Source organism: Xenopus tropicalis, chromosome 5 (assembly GCF_000004195.4).
Source record: "Xenopus tropicalis strain Nigerian chromosome 5, UCB_Xtro_10.0, whole genome shotgun sequence".
In the NCBI taxonomy this organism is placed as follows: domain Eukaryota; kingdom Metazoa; phylum Chordata; class Amphibia; order Anura; family Pipidae; genus Xenopus; species Xenopus tropicalis.
This window is the reverse complement of record NC_030681.2, coordinates 28,151,324-28,170,361: the sequence shown is the minus strand read 5'-3', so window position 1 is coordinate 28,170,361 and position 19,038 is coordinate 28,151,324. Positions and strand designations below refer to the sequence as shown.

General features: G+C 41.2%; 1 pseudogene; it reads right to left on the bottom strand.

The window, feature by feature from the left end:
• Positions 1-13,947: 13,947 nt before the first annotated feature.
• Positions 13,948-15,513, bottom strand: LOC100488922 (annotated as a pseudogene).
• Positions 15,514-19,038: the final 3,525 nt, after the last annotated feature.

Below are 19,038 nucleotides of genomic sequence, written 5' to 3'. Positions count from 1 at the left end.
ATTAACAATATTTTGCCAGACAATAAAGCTTGGTTTCATGTTGCCGGGGCTAATGACTATAGCAACCAGTTAATATTTTATATTTATGAACCACAGACAAAAGTGATGTTGCTAGTAGCAACAAATCAGCATTTAGCTTTGATCATTCCTCTAAGGGGCATCACCATAATTTCTTATCTACTGATTGAGATTCAGCCTCTTCAGTAGTAAGAAATAGTAAATTACACCCTGTGCCTATAATAAGTATAAGTGCCTGTTGGAGGCAGAAAGGGAAATTACAGTTGGGCTCATTTATCAACACTGGGCATGATTGCCCCTAGGCAGAAGGTAGAACTATACAAGCAATACTGCCCAGTGTTGGTAACTGCCCCTCTGCCATAGGAAGCAATTAATGCGGGGCAAGGATATAAAAGACAGAGGCCAAAGTCCTGGTATTTATTCCGTTACAGTCAGTGACAGGATAAGGTTGGTATATAAGGGCAGGTACCTGGGGACAGAGGGGCACAATTCTTTGGAGCCTGTCAATTCTGGGAACAAAAAGAAAGTATTTTATGATGCGGCAAATGTTATCTTTTTATGGGGATTTCCAGTGGGAAAAAGTGCCCTGCATACAGTCACTGCCAAACCCTGGCTCTGTGTCTCCCAACCAGCCTTACACCCAGCCCTGCCAACCAGCGCTAAGATTAAAGGCATCTCCAAAGCCCATTTTAGGGGAAAATTCTCCACATTCACTAAAATCAGTAAAAGAAACAACATCCCCTAGTCTGGGGGGGCGGCATCCATCTACTTATCCCCATTTTGTTAGCTAAAATTAGGGTTATTTGGCCAAAAATCTCTCAGAAGGGGTGTGCTCTTACCTCTCATCCCAGTGGCAACCAACAGACTGAACCAACTGTCACACCCCTAAGTATGAAGTCAGCTCCCATCACAGAGCCAACCCATTATTATCCCTCTGGCTTATTCTTCCGCTTCTTATTCTTAGCGCCCCCCATTTTCTAAACACTACTCCTCCTACAGTTTTAGGGGTACAACACCCAAACTCCCCACACATCTTTGCCCTATAGCGGAGAAGGTTGCTTGTGCTTTTCTAAGCGATCCGGCCCCCCGTCTTTTTGTGGCGCCGCTCTGAACACCCCAATTTTCCCATTGACTTTGACAGGGAAGATTTTCAAACTGCTGCCACACTTACAGCTTTGAAGCTACACCCCCCAAACCTGAATAACATAATCATGGGGTCACCCCGAATGAAACAGCAACATTTGTTGAATGACCCCAAAGTGGGAGGGGCCGACAACAGCCAATCAAATTGCAACCATTGACTGATGCCAATCTTACAGCTTTGAGGCTACACTCCCTAAACTTGAATCACACAGTCATGGGCTCAGCCTGAATGAAAATAGGATGATTATTGGATGCCCAAAGTGGGCAGATCTGTGAACAGCCAATCAGATTTTACCTATTGATTTGGCGGAAATTTAACCTACTGCCAGTCTCACAGTATGAACACCAGGGTCCCCAAACTTTTTAAACTTGGTCACTAAGGGACTGCAGTTTTAGATTTGAAAAGTGGGCGGAGCCACCAACAGCCAATCAAATTTCACCTATTGATTTTTATTGGTTTGATGCGGGGGTTCCCAAACTTTGCACAGTCACTCACTGGGTGACTACGCATTCAAGTTTTTTTTTTAAAAAAACCATAAAGTGGGAGGGGCCAACAATAGCCAATCAAATTTTACCCATTGACTTTTATGGGGAAATTGAAAATGATGCCAATCTTATAGCTTTGAGGCGACACTCCCCAAACTTGAATCACACAGTCATGGGTTCAGCCTGAATAAAAATATGATGATTGTTGGATGCCCAAAAGTGGGCGGAGCTGTGAACAGCCAATCAGATTTTACCTATTACTTGCCATTCTCACAGTAATAACATAATCAGATTTTACCTATTGACTTTCAATGGGGAAATTCAACCTGCTGCTATTCTCACAGTAATAACACCAGGGGTAAGAAAAAGTGGGTGGAGCCACCAACAGCCAATCAGATTTCACCTATTGATTTTTATTGGTTTGTTGCCAGGGTTACCAAACTTTGCATAGTCAGTCACTGGGTGACTACGCATTTAAGGTTTTTTGTATTTTTGTAAGTGGGTGGAGCCACCAACAGCCAAGCAGATTTTACCTATTGACTTTAAATGGGGAAATTCAACCTGCTGCCATTCTCACAGTATTAAAACCAGGGGTAAGAAAAAGTGGGCAGAGCCACCAACAGCCAATCAGATTTCACCTATTGATTTTTATTGGTTTGTTGCCAGGGTTACCAAACTTTGCATAGTCAGTCACTGGGTGACTACGCATTTAAGGTTTTTTGTAAGTGGGTGGAGCCACCAACAGCCAATCAGAGTTTACCTATTGACTTTACATGGGGAAATCCAACCTGCTGCCATTCTCACAGTAATAACACCAGGGTCCCCAAGCTTTTCACAGTTGGTCACTAGAGCAGCATTTTTCAACCGCTGTTCCTGTGCCGCGAGATGTTGCCTGGTGTGCCGTAGGTGCGGTCCCCTCTGGGACACCTTCCACTTCCTGGCTCCCTGATGCCTGGAAATCGTCACTGCCTGTGACGTCATCCGGCATCGGATCCAGGAGGGCGGAGCAACCAGAGAGGAGAGGCAGCACTATCCTGCCCTGGCACAACCCAACCGGGGGGAGCAACTGCCCAGGCCCTGCCCCGACAGACCAGATCCACCAGGGGCCAGGCCCATGCACAGCCACCCTACTCCCCACCGGAGGACAATCCCGGGACACCCCTGGATGCCGCACCCCAAGACAGCCTGACATGTAAGAATACAATTAATAATAATATATATATAATATAACATTTTTGTGTGTATAAAAAAAAAAAAAAAAAATCAGTGGGGGGGTGGGTTTGTGGAGAAAATTTTTCACTATTTTGTTTACTTAATATTTCATAATAAAGTAATTGTAAAATACTTTCTTTGTGTTTATTTGATTCCTATTCAAGAGAATTACTTTATATATAGTCAATATAGGCATAGAGATAAATTTTTTAACATTTTCTAATGGTGGTGTGCCTCGTGATTTTTTTCATGAAACAAGTGTGCCTTTGCCCAAAAAAGGTTGAAAAACACTGCACTAGAGGACTACAGTTTTAGTTTTGTAAAAGTGGGCGGGGCTACCAACAGCCAATCAGATTTCACCTATTGAATTTTATTGGTTATGTGCCAGGGTTCGCAAACTTTGCACAGTCAGTCACTGCGTGACTTCGTACTCGAGGTTAGAAAAAGTGGGCGGGGCTGCCAAAAGCCAATCCCATTTCTTTCATTGTTTTCAGTGGGGAAATTTCAACTGCTGCCATTCTCACATGTTTAATGTCAGGGTCCCCAAACTTTGCACAGTTTGTCACTGGGTGACTACACATTCAAGTTTTGTTTTGTTTTTTTAAAGAAAAGTGGGCGGAGTCACCAACAGCCAATCAGACTTTCAATGGGGAAATCCAACCTGCTGCCATTCTCACAGTATTAACACCAGGGGTCCCCAAACTTTTCACAGTTGGTCTCTAGGGGACTGCAGTTTTAGTTTTGAAAAGTGGGCGGAGCCACCAACAGCCAATCAAATTTTACCTATTGAATTTTATTGGTTTGATACCAGGGTTCCCAAACTGCACAGTCAGTCACTGGGTGATTACGTATTCAGGTTTTTTGGGTTTTTTTTACAGTGGGCAGAGCAACCAACAGCCAATCAGATTTTACCAATTGACTTTTAATGGGGAAATTTAACCTGCTGCCATTTTCACAGTACTAACACCAGGGTCCCCAAACTTTTCACAGTTGTACACTAGGGAGCTGCAGTGTTAGTTGGGCGGAGCCACCAACAGCCAATGAGATTTCACCTATTAAATTGTATTGGTTTGATGCCAGGGTTCCCAAACTTTGCACAGCGAGTCAGTGGGTGACTACGCACTCAAGGTTAGAAACAGTAGGCGGGGCCTCCATAAGCCAATCACATTTCTTTCGCTGTTTTTAGTGGGGAAATTTTAACTGCTGCCTTTCTCACATGTTTAATGTCAGGGTCCCCAAACTTTGCACAATTTGTCACTGGGTGACTATGTTCCAAGTTTGGAAAAGTGGGCGGGGCCAACAACAGCCAATCAGATTTCACCTATAGACTTCATACTGTATGTTTAAATTTAAACTGCTGCCATTGTTTAAATATTAGTACTAAGGTCCCTAAACTTTGCAGAGCTAGTCACCAGGTAACTGCGGTTCCAAGGGAGTCACCAACAGCCAATCACATTTTAACTATTGATTTTCAATGGGGAAATTCAGCCTGCTGCCATTCTCACAGTATTAATACCAGGGTCACTAGGGGACTGCATTTTTAGGTTTTTAAAAGTGGGTGGGGCCACCAATAGCCAATCAGACTTCACCTATTGATTTTTTACCTATTTTTTTGTTTAAATTTAAAAAGCTGCCTTTCTCACACTATTTATGCCAGGGTTCCAAAACTTTTCACAGTCAGTCACTGGATGACTACATATTCAGGGTTAGAACAAGTGGGCGGAGCCACCAACAGCCAATCCATTTCCACCCATTAAATTTTATTGGTTTATATTTAAATTGATGCCATTTTTTAAGTATTAATTGCAGGGTTGTTAAACTTTTCAGAGTTAGTCACTGGGTATTTGCCATTCAAAGTTAGAAAAAAGTGGGTAGAGCCACCAACAGCCAATCACATTTCTCCTATTTACTTTCAATGGTGAAGTGTAAAATGCTGTGAGTCTCACAATTTTTATGCCTGAGTCCCCAAACTTTGCAGAGTTGGTCACTGGGGGGACTGCAGTTCAAAAATAGGAAAAGTGGGTTTGGCCACTAACAGCCAATCAGCTTTCATCCATTGAATTTATTGGTTTAAATTTAAAATGCTGCCATTCTCACACTATTTATGCCTGGGTGCCCACTGTTTGTGTCTGGGTGACTCAAGGTTAGAAAAAGTGGGCACACCCACCAACCACAATTTACCTATTGACTTTTATTGGTTTAAATTTAAAATGCTGCCATTATTTAACTATTAATCCTAGAGTCCCTAAACTTTGCAGAGTTAGTCACTGGGTAACTGCAGTTCCAGGTTAGAAAAAGTGGGCGGAGCCACCAACCGCCAATCAGATGTCACTCGTTGACTTTCAGTGGGGAAATTTAAATTGCTGCCATTCAGACACTATTAAAACCAGGGGCCCCAAACTTTGCACAGTGGTTTTTACTATATAATTGTGGTCCAAGGTTAGAAAAAGTGGGCGGAGCCAACAACAGATCAGATTCAGTGACTTCACGTTGTTCAACCCAACACGAAGTTTGTTCTCAAACTTCCCTTTCTAGTTGGTACTGCTGCTTGTTTGCTTAACCCTGCAGCAGAATAACCTTATTTTAATTAGCAAAAAAACCCTAACTTTTCTGCATACTGGCTAATATTCAATATTGACAAGCACCCCCAGCAAAGTATTACCATTAAGCAAGAGGGTGAGCTGTGAGCCGCCAGCGTTCCAATTGATAACATTGGAGAAGATGGATTCTCTCTTGCTTTAGAAATTGCCCCACTCATGTTAAACAAGCTCACTCGATATCTCATTCAAACCGTTTCTATTGCACAGTTAAAGGAAAGGAGCTCATGTGTGCTGCCGCTTTTGTCAGACAATTTCCATCGCCAGAGTTATTTTTTTAACAGGTATTGTATAATTTCATTTTTTTTAAATTAGCTTTGCTCTTCCCTCGAGCAATATCTTCTAACTGACTGAATATATTATACAATGTGAGGAGAAAGTGCCAGGAAGCTGCCAGAACCTGAAGCCCATCAGCTACATTTTGCCGCATTTAAGCTTTGTTTAGGTGTTCAGAGGAAGGAAGACCTGAAACATAAAACATGTAACTGCCAGGGTCCTAGGGTTAAAGGCAGAGAATCCCTTGCAGTCTTATCCATGCGAATGTAATGTATAACTTAATTTTATTTTCATTATTATTCTGCAAGGCCAGTACAGTTCTAAAGCACAAATCCACATCCCCTGCCAACTGTTGCTATACTACAACTCCTGGCACCCAGCAGCAGCCAATGGCTGAAGTTACTCAATCAATCGATTTTTAATTCTTATATGCATATTTTATTTCGTTTTTATGTTAAATTAAACTCCACACAACTTAACCTTTTTAGAAAGCAAACATAATTTCAATCAACTTTGCAATATACATCAATTAAAAATATGCAGCTTTTTCTTAATGAAATAAAATGGTTTGAAACAGTTACCTAAGCTTGGCCCCTTGTTCTTCTGCTGATCTGGAGAGGAAAGGAACGTCACAGTGCAATGCATTGTGGGTTTTGTAGTTTATGCATGCTATCTGTAAACTGTGGAGAAGTTGTTACAATTTGTAACATCATTGTTTTAGTCCCTCCTCCCTTACCAGGATTTCAAATGCTGCAGAAAGAGAAGAGCTGTTTTGCAGCTGTATTGCAGCATACAGAAATGGTATTTATTCATACATTTTGAAGGAATAGATTAGGTCATAGGTATATTAGGATTTTATGTGTTGTGTGGGCCCTTTAGCAAATTTTAGTTCAGAATATGGAGTTCCCCTTTAAAGTGCCAATTTGTTAGACACCACCCCCAGTGATCCTAAATAGATCAGGGCAGTCCAACAGTCAAACTCTTGACTAGGCCCCTGGCTCCCTATACAGTAATGCCTGCTTGCTATGGTTCCCAGTGTCCTCACCTTCCACCTGGGTGAAACTTGGTGAGGTTGCTATATTTCCACGCCTAAGTTTTGAAATTTTGCTCCTATACAGAACAACGGGGACCTCTCCCCACTGCTCCGTATGTAAGTTAAAATTTCTGCTTGGGGGGGGGTTGTTCGCTCATGCGGGGGGGTAGGCGATGAAGGGGGGTGGCCTTGGGGCGCCCAGATGAGAAATCTGGCGCTGTTTACTATGCATCAAGACGGCTAAAAATCCATATCCGGCAATTCACCAGCTGAAACTTGCCAAGATCAGGTAGAAGTCAATGGCAGATGGCCTTGCCACAAATCCAGGCCTGCTTCCAGCCTAGTTGAATTGCCACAGGTCTCTGTGCTCTGACAACTGTGGTGCCTCCCATGAATACAAGGCTAGCCAGGGCAGTATTTGTTTTTGCCAATCTAAGCACTAGACCTGAACACTACTGCAAGGTGTGGAAGCGAAGTCACGCACATCACATTCCCCCTTATGTCGCCCTCTAAACTCTCACCCCTCCAGCTCCGCCACCAGATTTGTATAGGTATGATCAGGTGGCGGTAGGGAGGGTTTTTATTTTTAAAATGTTACAGATTATATAGGCATCCAGGGGCCACCACAGACCCTCAGGTACCTATATATAAATATGGCCCTAGTGTTGCCTGTGTTGGACAACTCTATATAAATAATGGGACAGATCGGGGAGGCATGTTGGCATCTGAATCATTTAAAACATAACTTTTATTATAATAAATACATTACGCAACATAATAAAAGTTATGTTTTAAATGATTCCCGGTGTGCACCAATATCACTAGATTTCTATTTTTAATGCTTAATTGGTAGCACCCGGGTCTATGGACTACGCTTAGGAGTGCTGAATCTACGTATCGTATATATATATATATATATATATATATATATATATATATAGGGTTATATAGAGATAGGGTAAGGCTGTAAGGCTGGTAATGAGGTTTTTCTCAGATGGTGATGGTATTTCTAGTGCTGTGGCAAAAAAGAGTTTTTGTTTTTTTTTTTCAATTTGTCATTTCACAAAACTTTTTGGTTCTTTTTTGTTCAAAGAGCGTTTGTGGGGGCATTCCAAGTATAAGTAATATAAAAGTAATATGACCTGGCCAAATTTACTATACAGAGGGCATCAATACTCCCTGGCTCCTTTCTTTATTAGTCATTTATTCTGTGTTGTACAGTGTTACTGTTACAGTCTATAGTATGAGGAAGCCTGTAGACTGCTAGTACCAACCTTTTATGTGAAATAGAAGAGCCACAGGGGCGCCTGAGTCTCTACAACAGGATTGTGAGGTTTATTTTGGAGACATGTCATACTGTACGGTTTAATATGGTCTATTGTATCTGGCGAATGGCAAATTTTTACCCCTGCTACTATAGAGATTTAGAACATACCATATATATGTATACCCAGCTTGCTTGTACTATCAACCATCACCATTGATGTAGGTCATTGTGCCTCATATTAGCAAGCCCAAAGTTTGGGTGCATGAGACCTGGTTAAACTATAAATATCTAAACTTCCTCAGCACTCCTGCAATATGAAATGGCATAAATGCATGTAAAGAAAAAAAGTGAAAAATACCTGCACTTATTTAAAAACAGGACACATTTGGTGACATTGTTTGTACAAACATGCATAAGCCGACGCGCCCCGTCAAGGCAGTGTCCATCGCGTCAGTCCTAAACTAGTTTAAAAGCGATGCATCGTCACCTTGCTATTTAACCATCTTAAATGCTGAGCTTTTGGGAAGTCCTTAAAGGGGTGGGAATAATGGGAGAGCTAACATTAAAGGAGCAACCACCTCCATATACTATATACTATATACACATTCAATGGTAATGTCACCTACAATTTAAGGGACCTGGTTAAACTATATACATCTAAACTTTCTCAGCACCAATCTACAACTTCTGTGAGAGAATACTTTTAAGATTATCCCACTTCACTTACCTCTAACCCTGAATTTATGGAGCAGTGGAATAAAATCTTGTCTGAGTGTAATCTACGATTAATGACCTTTTTTGTTTGAAAACAAGCAACAAATGTATTAAAAATGAAAACTAGATATTTTAAATTTAAAGGAGAAGGAAAGGCTAGTAAAGAGTTAATCTCAAGCTGCAGGCATACCTTCAGTTGTCTCAATAGTGCCCTTAAAGGAGAAGGAAAGGCTAATAAAGAGTTAATCTCAAGCTGCAGGCATACCTTCAGTTCTCTCAATAGTGCCCTTAAGTCTCCCCATATTTCACCTGTTCAGATGATCAGAAGCCAAACAGTAAGGAAAAACGCTGAGCTGGGTAGAGAAGATTCCCATAATGCATCGCTCCTCCCCAGACTCGGCGACTTAGAACTGTAGGCGGCGCATGCGCAGCAACAGGAGGCTCACCCTAGCGTCTGCAGAGAGACACAGGTGCTGGTAGGGGGAGAGGCAAGGGGGGACGTGAGCGGATGGCAGTGGACGCAGCTCCAGACAGGACAGAAGCACCAGTAAGGTAGAAGCCGGTGGGTGCTGCTTGACAACACACAAGAGGACAAGGACAGGAGAGAGGCACTGTTAAGGCGGCGGGGGGGGTGGGGGGAAGGGCGGTGAGTGCTGCTGGACACAACACAAGCGACAGGAGAGAGGCACTGTTAAGGTAGAAGCCATCGCCGTGGGGGGGGGGGTGTTAAAGATGGTGGCGTCGTTCCCTGAAACAAGTAGTAGAATGTAACAGGTGTATCTCTGTAAATCTTTCATTAGGCAAGCCAGAAATATATTTACATAGTAATAGTAGTACTATTTAATAGTGTGGTTAATAGATTTTGACTTTCCTTCTCCTTTAAGTCTCCCCATACTTCACCTGTTCAGAAGATCAGAAGCCAAACAGGAAAAAAAAACGCTGAGCAGTGTAGAGAAGATTCCCATAATGCATCGCTCCTTCCAGACTTGGCGACTTGTTACTGTAGGCGGCGCATGCGCACACAGCAGAAGCGTCTGGTTGCCATGGCGACGCAGCGTTGGAGAACTCTGTGACATGCAGGTGGGGGGAGCGGGGGGGTTTGTGGCAGGAGCAGGGAGCGGCGGAGGCTTTGTGGCAGGAGAGGGGAGTGGAGGGGTGGGCTGGCTTGTGCTTTTCAGCCCATACAGACACGCTGGACAAGATGGCGGCGCCGTTCACTGAGACAAGTATGTAGGTTCTAGTATGTGTATCTCTGTACATCTTTCTCTAGGCAAGCCAGGAATATAGCGTTTTTGCACACCAATAGTAGTACTATTTAATAGCGTGCTTAATAGGTTTTGATTTTCCTTCTCCTTTAAAAGAAAGTCACACTGATCTAAGGGAACATTACTTAAAATTTTCTGATAATCTGAGTAATAGAATTGACAAGATATAAAAAGACATAGGGGCAGATTTATCAAAACATGAGTTTGAATCCCGAATGGGAAAAATTCGGATTGGAAACGAAAATTTCTGAAGATCGCAAATATCGCAAAAATGCTTACGCAAAAATCGCATTAGTCACGATAATATCGTATTGGCGATCTGAAAGTCACGAAATCTTGTACAGAATGATTGTAAAGAGCGGAAAACCAATCCGATTTTTTCGTGCTAAAAATACGAAAAAGCCGCGCAATCATCGAAAAAGCCGCTAAAGCACTGAAAAAGTCGCGGAAAATACGATTGGAACGATCGAACGCACGGAGCGTTCGTGGATAAGTAAGTGTGCCCCATAATGTACATAAGAGAGATAAGACAGAATATGACCAGAATATGTACAAAGTTTATAATTGGGCACAATTTACTGATAAAGGAAGGAGAATAAATGGAAGAGATCAAAGTAGAAATCTTTTATGTAAATCAACAACGAATCAAATACTGGTGGCTGCTCCTCCTCTCCTCTGTCTTCCCAGGTGATAAGAGAAACACGTATGAAGGAGGTATTTTCTGAGGGAGAAACCCGAGCCAAGCGATCTTCCTCTTCCAAAAACAGAAAAGGCTATTGGCCCAAGTTGAAAAACAGACAGAATTGTCACTGAAGCAAATCTGGCGAGTACGAGGAGGACATTTTGCCCAGTTAAGAACTTGTTTTTGTATTTGTTCAATACTATTAGCGATGTTAACCGGTTGTTTCTTTTTCTGTGATGGTGGTAAAAACAAAAAGATTAAGGCAATGAGGTTACCTCTGTTTTTTTGCAGCCATACATTTCTCATTTTAAAGAAATGAATACGGTGTTGCACAGGGCTTTAACAAGTCTAGACAAAATTCTAATATTGTAATAAGGAAAGCAGATAAAGATGCCTATAGATTATTGGATAAAAACTTATATTATTAATAAATTTGAAGTAGAACTGGATAATCTGATACAGGAAGCCTAACAGTACAATATAATTGAAAAATTCATAATCAAAAGACAGCTATCTGATAGACCTCCCTTAGGGCGTCCGATAATTACAGGCATTGGTTGTATAAGTGAAAGTTCTAAATAGATCCTTCCCCTATCTGAAGTTTTGTATGGGATATACAGGTAAATTATGGGAGTTGCCATCATCGACCATGGTTGGAATATATGCCCTTGGGGGTGAGAAGGAACTGCTCAAGGGACAGTGAATATATAGATCAGTCTATGGTGTTGTGTGATAGACTCACAGAGGGGGAGGGGGGTACCCAGAGCAAGAAAGTAAAAAGAAAAGAAATGAAGGGGGAATCCCCATAGTTCTAGATTTTAATTCAGATAATTGTACAATTAAGATGTTCACACAAAAAAAGGTAAAAACAAAAAACTTTGGGTATAATATAGTGGAATTTTATTAATTGACAAACTGCCATACCATATCAAGGTAAACCCAATATGGCAGTCCTAATGATTTACCTTTGGTCATATATTTTAAAGATTGGCACCTTTAAAACTGGTCCTGTATTTATCCTTCCCTGTGTTCTGGGGTATTATACATCCTGCTGTGTGTTCTGGGGGGATTACACATGGGACTGGCACTGTATTTTTCCTGCTGTGTGTCCTGGAGTATTATAAATGTAATTGACCCCATGTTTATCCTGCTGTGTGTTCTGAGGGTATTATACATGCAACTTGCACTGTACTTATCGTGCCATGTGTTCCAAGGTACTATAAATGGAATCGACCATGGATTTATCCTGTCATGTTATAGGAGCATTATACAACGAATTTGCACTGTATTTATCTTGCTGTGTGTTCTGGGGGCATTATACATGGAATTGATGCTGCATTTATCCTGTTGTGTGTTCCAGGGTATTACAGTACATGAAATTGGCACTGCATTCATCTTGTCACAGATATGTGATTGCAAAGGTAATGTCATGGGGAAGCCTGTAGACGGCTAGTACCAACCTTTTAATTGAATTAGAAGAGCGTTTGCAACCCCGGTTTTCACCGACGCCCTTTTGGGGCCCCGGACTTTCTGCTGCAGGGAAGACAGGGATTCTAAACACTGCCAAGGTTGATACGAAAATGTGGTACAAAAGGGATCAGGCAGAGGTAATGCCAAGTGGCTTCAAACCCCTATTGCACACCAGAACACGGGTAACATGGGTAAATGCCATACTGTGGTCCTAAATATTTAGCTTTGGTAAGATTCTTCATAGACTTGCACACTGGTCATTATTGGTTGTATTATCATAGAAAAAGTGTCTTCTCACCAGAGTGTTGGCTTACTGGCTGTTCTTTCTGCTGTAGCTTATGTATAGGAGAGGTCTTCAAGGTCAACATCCATATTATAAGGGCATAAGTCCAACATAGCGGTGCTAGAAATCTTTGCTGGTGAATTATGGTAAGCTTAACTGTTAACGTCATATATTAATAAGGGGTATTGGCGGTATAATCTTAATAAATGTGTCTTGTGACCAAAGTGTTGGCTCACTGACCATTCATCAATCCCTGTAGCTTTTTTGTGGGAGAGATCTTCTGGCACTGTATTTTTCCTGCTGTGTATCCTGGAGTATTATAAATGTAATTGACCCCGTGTTTATTCTGCTGTGTGTTCTGAGGGTATTATACATGCAACTTGCACTGTACTTATCGTGCCATGTGTTCCAAGGTACTATAAATGGAATCGACCATGGATTTATCCTGTCATGTTATAGGAGCATTATACAACGAATTTGCACTGTATTTATCTTGCTGTGTGTTCTGGGGGCATTATACATGGAATTGACGCTGCATTTATCCTGTTGTGTGTTCCAGGGTATTACAGTACATGAAATTGGCACTGCATTTATCTTGTCACAGATATGTGATTGCAATGGTAATGTCATGGGGAAGCCTGTAGACTGCTAGTACCAACCTTTTAATTGAATTAGAAGAGCGCTTGCAACCCCGGTTTTCACCGACGCCCTTTTGGGGCCCCGGACTTTCTGCTGCAGGGAAGACAGGGATTCTAAACACTGCCAAGGTTGATACGAAAACGTGGTACAAAAGGGATCAGGCAGAGGTAATGCCAAGTGGCTTCAAACCCCTATTGCACACCAGAACACGGGTAACATGGGTAAATGCCATACTGTGGTCCTAAATATTTAGCTTTGGTAAGATTCTTTATAGACTTGCACACTGGTCATTATTGGTTGTATTATCATAGAAAAAGTGTCTTCTCACCAGAGTGTTGGCTTACTGGCTGTTCTTTCTGCTGTAGCTTATGTATAGGAGAGATTATAAGGGCATAAGTCCAACATAGCGGTGCTTGAAATCTTTGCTGGTGAATTATGGTAAGTGTAACTGTGAACGGTCATATATTAATAAGCGGTATTGGCGGTATAATCTTATGAAATGTGTCTTGTGACCAAAGTATTGGCTCACTGACCATTCATCAATCCCTGTAAATTTTTTGTGGGAGAGATCTTCAAGTCCACTATTCCTGGTTCAAAGGCATAAGTCCAACATGGTGGGGTTGTGTGCTATAAGTATATGGAAGTTGGTTGCAGCTTTTTTTGCTCAGAGTGATTATTGTGTGAAATCGCCCCCTTTCCATCCCTCCCATGCTGGCTATAGGAATTGGTTTAAAATGCCAGCACTGGCGATATTCACAAAACGTGCAAGTGTTTTATTTATGTGTTTTATTCAAAGGCAAGAAAACCAAGTCATTGGCCCTCCCACCCTCCCCACGCCAATAGACTTATGGTTTTCGGTTTTCTCATTTCTTGTCTTTATTGTCAATTTATCTTTAGTTCCATTAAATAAAGTTCTCTTTCAAACAGTCTAAGGAATGTTATTGGACCCTGCTTTTATCAATACTTCAAATAGTCCAAAAACAGGTTTGTGGTCCGATTGTCTCATAAGGGAACAAGAGCCATATTTCAGAATATGGATATCATCCTGATTCCGGCTCTTGTACATCACTCGATCAGTGTAGGAAGGCGTCCTCTGTTTCTTACTGGTGTCATAGTCATCGGATCCGATATTAAATCTATATGTGGGACGGAAATGGATTTCACCTTCCTTAAATCCTTTGAAAATAGAACCTTTAGTCACCTCTTCTGACAGCTGATCGTACTGCAGGAGGGACCTCATGTCATTTTCTGGAAGGTTCTCTAGGATGGAATCAACTTCCCTCCGACTCTTGCTCAAGCGGAAATTGAAGTCCCCAAACCAGAAGACTTCATCAAACCGGCTCGTCGCATCGTCGGGATCAGAGTAAACGGGGTTTGTGTCAGGAACATTTTTTGGGAGCTGCAGGTCTTTGATTATTTTCTCATAATTCTGGATTCTTTGTTTTACTTTGGAATCTCCTGCCGCAAAGTGGGCATTGATAAAAAGGAATGAGGTTCCAAAGAATGTAAATGAAGCAGCCACAGCCCCTTTGGTCTTAATCATTGGGAAAAATCTCGTAGTGACGGTTGCACATTCAACCTCAGAGCAGAACCACACGAGATCTCGCCTGATAAACAGAGACAGGTACAGGACACCGTGAGCTGCTGAGTGGAGCAAGACATAACGATGCCCCAGTGTCAGCTGCAGACGGTTTTGCCATTCTTGCCTGTTGGGACAGCCTTCTTGCACTCCGATTACATACAGGTCTTGTGCAGACTCAGGGCCCAATGGAAATAGGAAATCATCCAGTCTCTCTGGAAGATCCTTTTTTTCATTCATATTCCAGGTGGCAATAAATATCCTCAGAGTTTTTTGTGGAAGATGTCGTTGCAGTTCCTCTTCTCCAAGTAAGCCTTGACCAACCAGGAGCCTCTCTTCTAGATGCCTCTTATGGCTGGTCTGGCTGGGAGAAACACCAGTGAGCTTTTTAGCAATGTTACTCCAACACCAGTCAATGGTGAATACGAAGATAAATACAAGCAGAGCAAAGAGATAAACTAACAAGTTCTCCTCATTCTCCTCATCTTCATCATTCTCCATTTCTTCATATTCTGGGTTTCCTTTGTGGAACTCCAGTGATGTGTGACGGGTATAAAGAAGGGCTGTGAATATCATTACTGATATTAGATGGGCCCAACCCGCCCCCCTTCTGTAGGGCTGTCTCCAATAATGGCCAACAGTCCAGTTAATGGCAACTGCCAAGGAAAATACCATTAGGATAACTGAACCCAATGGGTAGATCTCTTCAATATCTGTATCTTTAACATTTCTCAATAATTCAAATTCTTCCGGTGTCAGGATTACTTTCTGGGTCAGTGATGATCTATCAGATGAATGAAAACATTGTTCCAATAAAATAAGAAAAGCAATGAAAGGTGGAAAATTCATTGCTAAGGAAAGGTTGCTGAGCTCTAGTCAGCAGATGTTGTTCGAAGCAAGTCCCACTTCGAACTGAGCTCTATGCTCAGTGTCGGGCTTATATAGCCTGTTGTTGCCATGGTAACTGCATACTAATGAGCTTGTGTTTGTGATGTCACAATGCGGTTGCCATGGTGACCACACTATAGAAGATAAGCAAACTGATCTTATCAGTGTTGCCATGGTGACCGCATACTAATGAGCTTGTGTTTGTGATGTCACAATGCGGTTGCCATGGTGACCACACTATAGAAGATAAGCAAACTGATCTTATCAGTGTTGCCATGGTGACCGCATACTAATGAGCTTTTGTTTATTTGTTGTTTACTTGCAGTTGCTATGGTGATCACACAACAGAGCTAAACAACAAACTAATCTGTTTACTAGTATAGGATTGTTTTTAACCCTTTCACTACCAGAGAATTTGAGGTGGCGTTTCTGGGAGATTAGTCACCCGCGACAAGGGAGATTTGTCGCACGGCGACTTATCTCCCTGTGTGTCACAGCCCTAACTGTCAAATAAAATCTGACACTCAATTCCTGAATGAACACAAGATAAAGAGAAACAGATGCTGAGAGGGGGATAGTAAAGATAAACTTATTATTTTAGAAATAGGACAGAATTTTTAATTGATTATATTTTGAAAGGTTCACTATGAAATAAGTATGTAGCTATATTCAATGTTCATTTTCAAAAATGTTCCCCTTTAGGTCTAAACCACCCTAAAACCCCGCCCCCACCAACACCACATATCGCCAACTGCAAAGTGCAGTATAAAAGTATAAAGAAGCCTGGTGTATATAAACACATTATGATGGTTTTACCAACAAGTCGGAAAGAGCAATAGTCTCCTCTGTGTTGAATGTAAAAGTATAATGAAATGTATATTAGCATCAAGTATTTTTAGCTCTTATTAAGCTGTAGCTTTTAGAAATTGTCTGTCAGGGGTCAGATCAACCATAATATTCTGGAAAACTCCAGATCCCGAGCATTCTGGATAATAGGTACCATACCTGTATCTTGTATCTACCCACTAAAATATAATTGATCTTTTTTGGGGCAAAACAATCCTATTGGGTTCAGATAATGTTTAAATAATTTTATAATAGACTTAAGGTATGGAGATCCCTTATCTGGAAAACTGCAGGTCCACACAGTGAAACATATAGGATGGTGGCGTGCAGGAATAGGATGAAATAAAATAAGGAAGCATTAGACAGAATAACAATAATAGATAAGAGGTGCTTACTGACAGGGAGAATGAGTCCATATTACTTTTTCATGATGACATGAATTGTCCATATTTTTCTAATAAGCCACATCACCTAAAATGAGTACAGGTATGAAATCCGTTATCTGGAAACCCGTTATCCAGAAAGCTCTGAATTAAGGAAAGGCCATATTCCATAGACTCCATCATAAGCAAATAATTATAATTTTAAAAATGATTTCCTTTTTCTCTGTAATAATAAAACAGAACCTTGTACTTGATCCCAGTGAGATATCATTAAACCATATTGTAGGTAAAACAATTCTGTTGGGTTTAATTAATGTTTAAATTATTTTTTAATAGACTTTAGGTATGGAGATCTGAATAATGGAAATACCCATATCCAGCAAACCCCACATCCCTAGCATTCTGGATAAGAAGTCCCATACCTGTAATGCCAAAGTTAATGGAAATTTCCCTTACATTTTGTTAACTGCAACTGCCCATCACCTGCAGCATATTAATTAAGGGAAGTCATAGGAAGAGAAAATAAAAATGTTGGAGACCTATGAATGCCTAAGGCATTAGTGAGGGATTTTACCTTAGTCTGTGATTGTGCATTTATACCAAAAACACAGAGGGTGATAATATATAATTTCTACCTACTATGAAGTTTTATTCTGTATTGTTGAACGTCACTTGTATGAATGTTAGTGATGACATGAACCTTCCCAATGAATTATGTAGGCTAGTATAAGCATCTGTATTGGTGAGAACCATCACATCTAAATCCAGCTTCCTTATAACTTTGTATAAAATGATGTACAGGCAACACTAGGGCCATATTTATATATAGGTACCTGAGGGTCTGTTGTGGCCCCTGGATGCCTATATAATCTGTAACATTTTAAAAACATAAACCCTCCCTACCGCCACCTGATCATACCTATACAAATATGGTGGAGGGGTGGGAGTTCAGAGGGCTACATAAGGGGCAATGTGATTTCAAGGTGCGCGTGACTTCATTTCCACATGTTGCACTAGTGTTCAGGTCTGGTGCTTAGGTTGGCAAAAACAAATTCATGGGAGGCACCACAGGTTATAGAGCACAGAGACCTGTGGCAATTCAACTAGGCTGGAAGCAGGCCCGGATTTGTGGCGAGGCCATCTGCCATTGACTTCTACATGATCTCGGCAAGTTTCACTTTCACTAAGTTTCCTCTCTTATTTTCTTAAAATTGAATGTCTGACATTTACTAGAGAAATCGGAACTGGTAAAGCATGTGTGGGGAAAGAGTCAAGAAAGTTTGAGAAAATATTGACTTTTTAGATATCATGAGATTTCAAATTGTCGCACAAAAGCCAGCATCAAAAATCAAAAAACCTCTAGCAATTCAAAGCAAAGAAAGATCTTCTGAGGTTTTGTAAATCTCAGAAAAGTTGCCTGCTTGTCTGACTTCCCAGGTGGAGCTGGTACATAGAGGCCCAAAAAGTTTCAGCTGAAGCCCCAGTGCCTTTCCGAAAGGCTTGCTTGTAAAGCTGGTGGTCCGTTTCTTTCCAACAGAGGCAGAATCCTTACACGCATTCATCAAGATCTTATAAAAGAACTGCTTATACTAGGAACCCTGTCTATCTCAGACTGCTAGAGTGTTGTATAAAAGGTGTTATGCTTTCATTCACTACAAGCCCTCATCCATGGGGTCACTTTTCCCTACTTCCATGAAGGTGGTTTCAATACATTAGGGTCCTGGTTTCTTTCTTCCACTGAGGGCCAGGGCTGGTATTAAAAATTTATCAGAAGTGTACTTGGCAGTAAATTTGTAATACGCTATAAACCCCTCCCTTCCCTGACCCTTTCTGCTGCTGATCACCCATTTTATCCACCTAGTCCACCTATTTACCTGCCCCATTTACCCATTTTCCTATCCAGTCTGCCTATTTCCCCACAACACTAGATAGACATATTTTTCCTCGAACGCCTTTCTGGTTACTGTGCCACAACAAAATTTACCAGTATCATAGGGTATTATATAGGATGCATTCTCTATCATAAAAGTCTGTTATAATGGAATATTTTCTATAAAGAAGTTATAAAAAATAAAAGCATGATACAATATCAGCCGTATAAATAGTGCATGGTTCATTTCTATAATTGCCATGAAGAAAATGCCAAAACGTGTTTTCATTTTGCTCAACATTGATAAGGTCAGTAACCAGTGGATTGTTTAATTATACCTCCCAACGCTTTAACTCAGCTATAGACCTGTAAGGGGATATTGGAGGA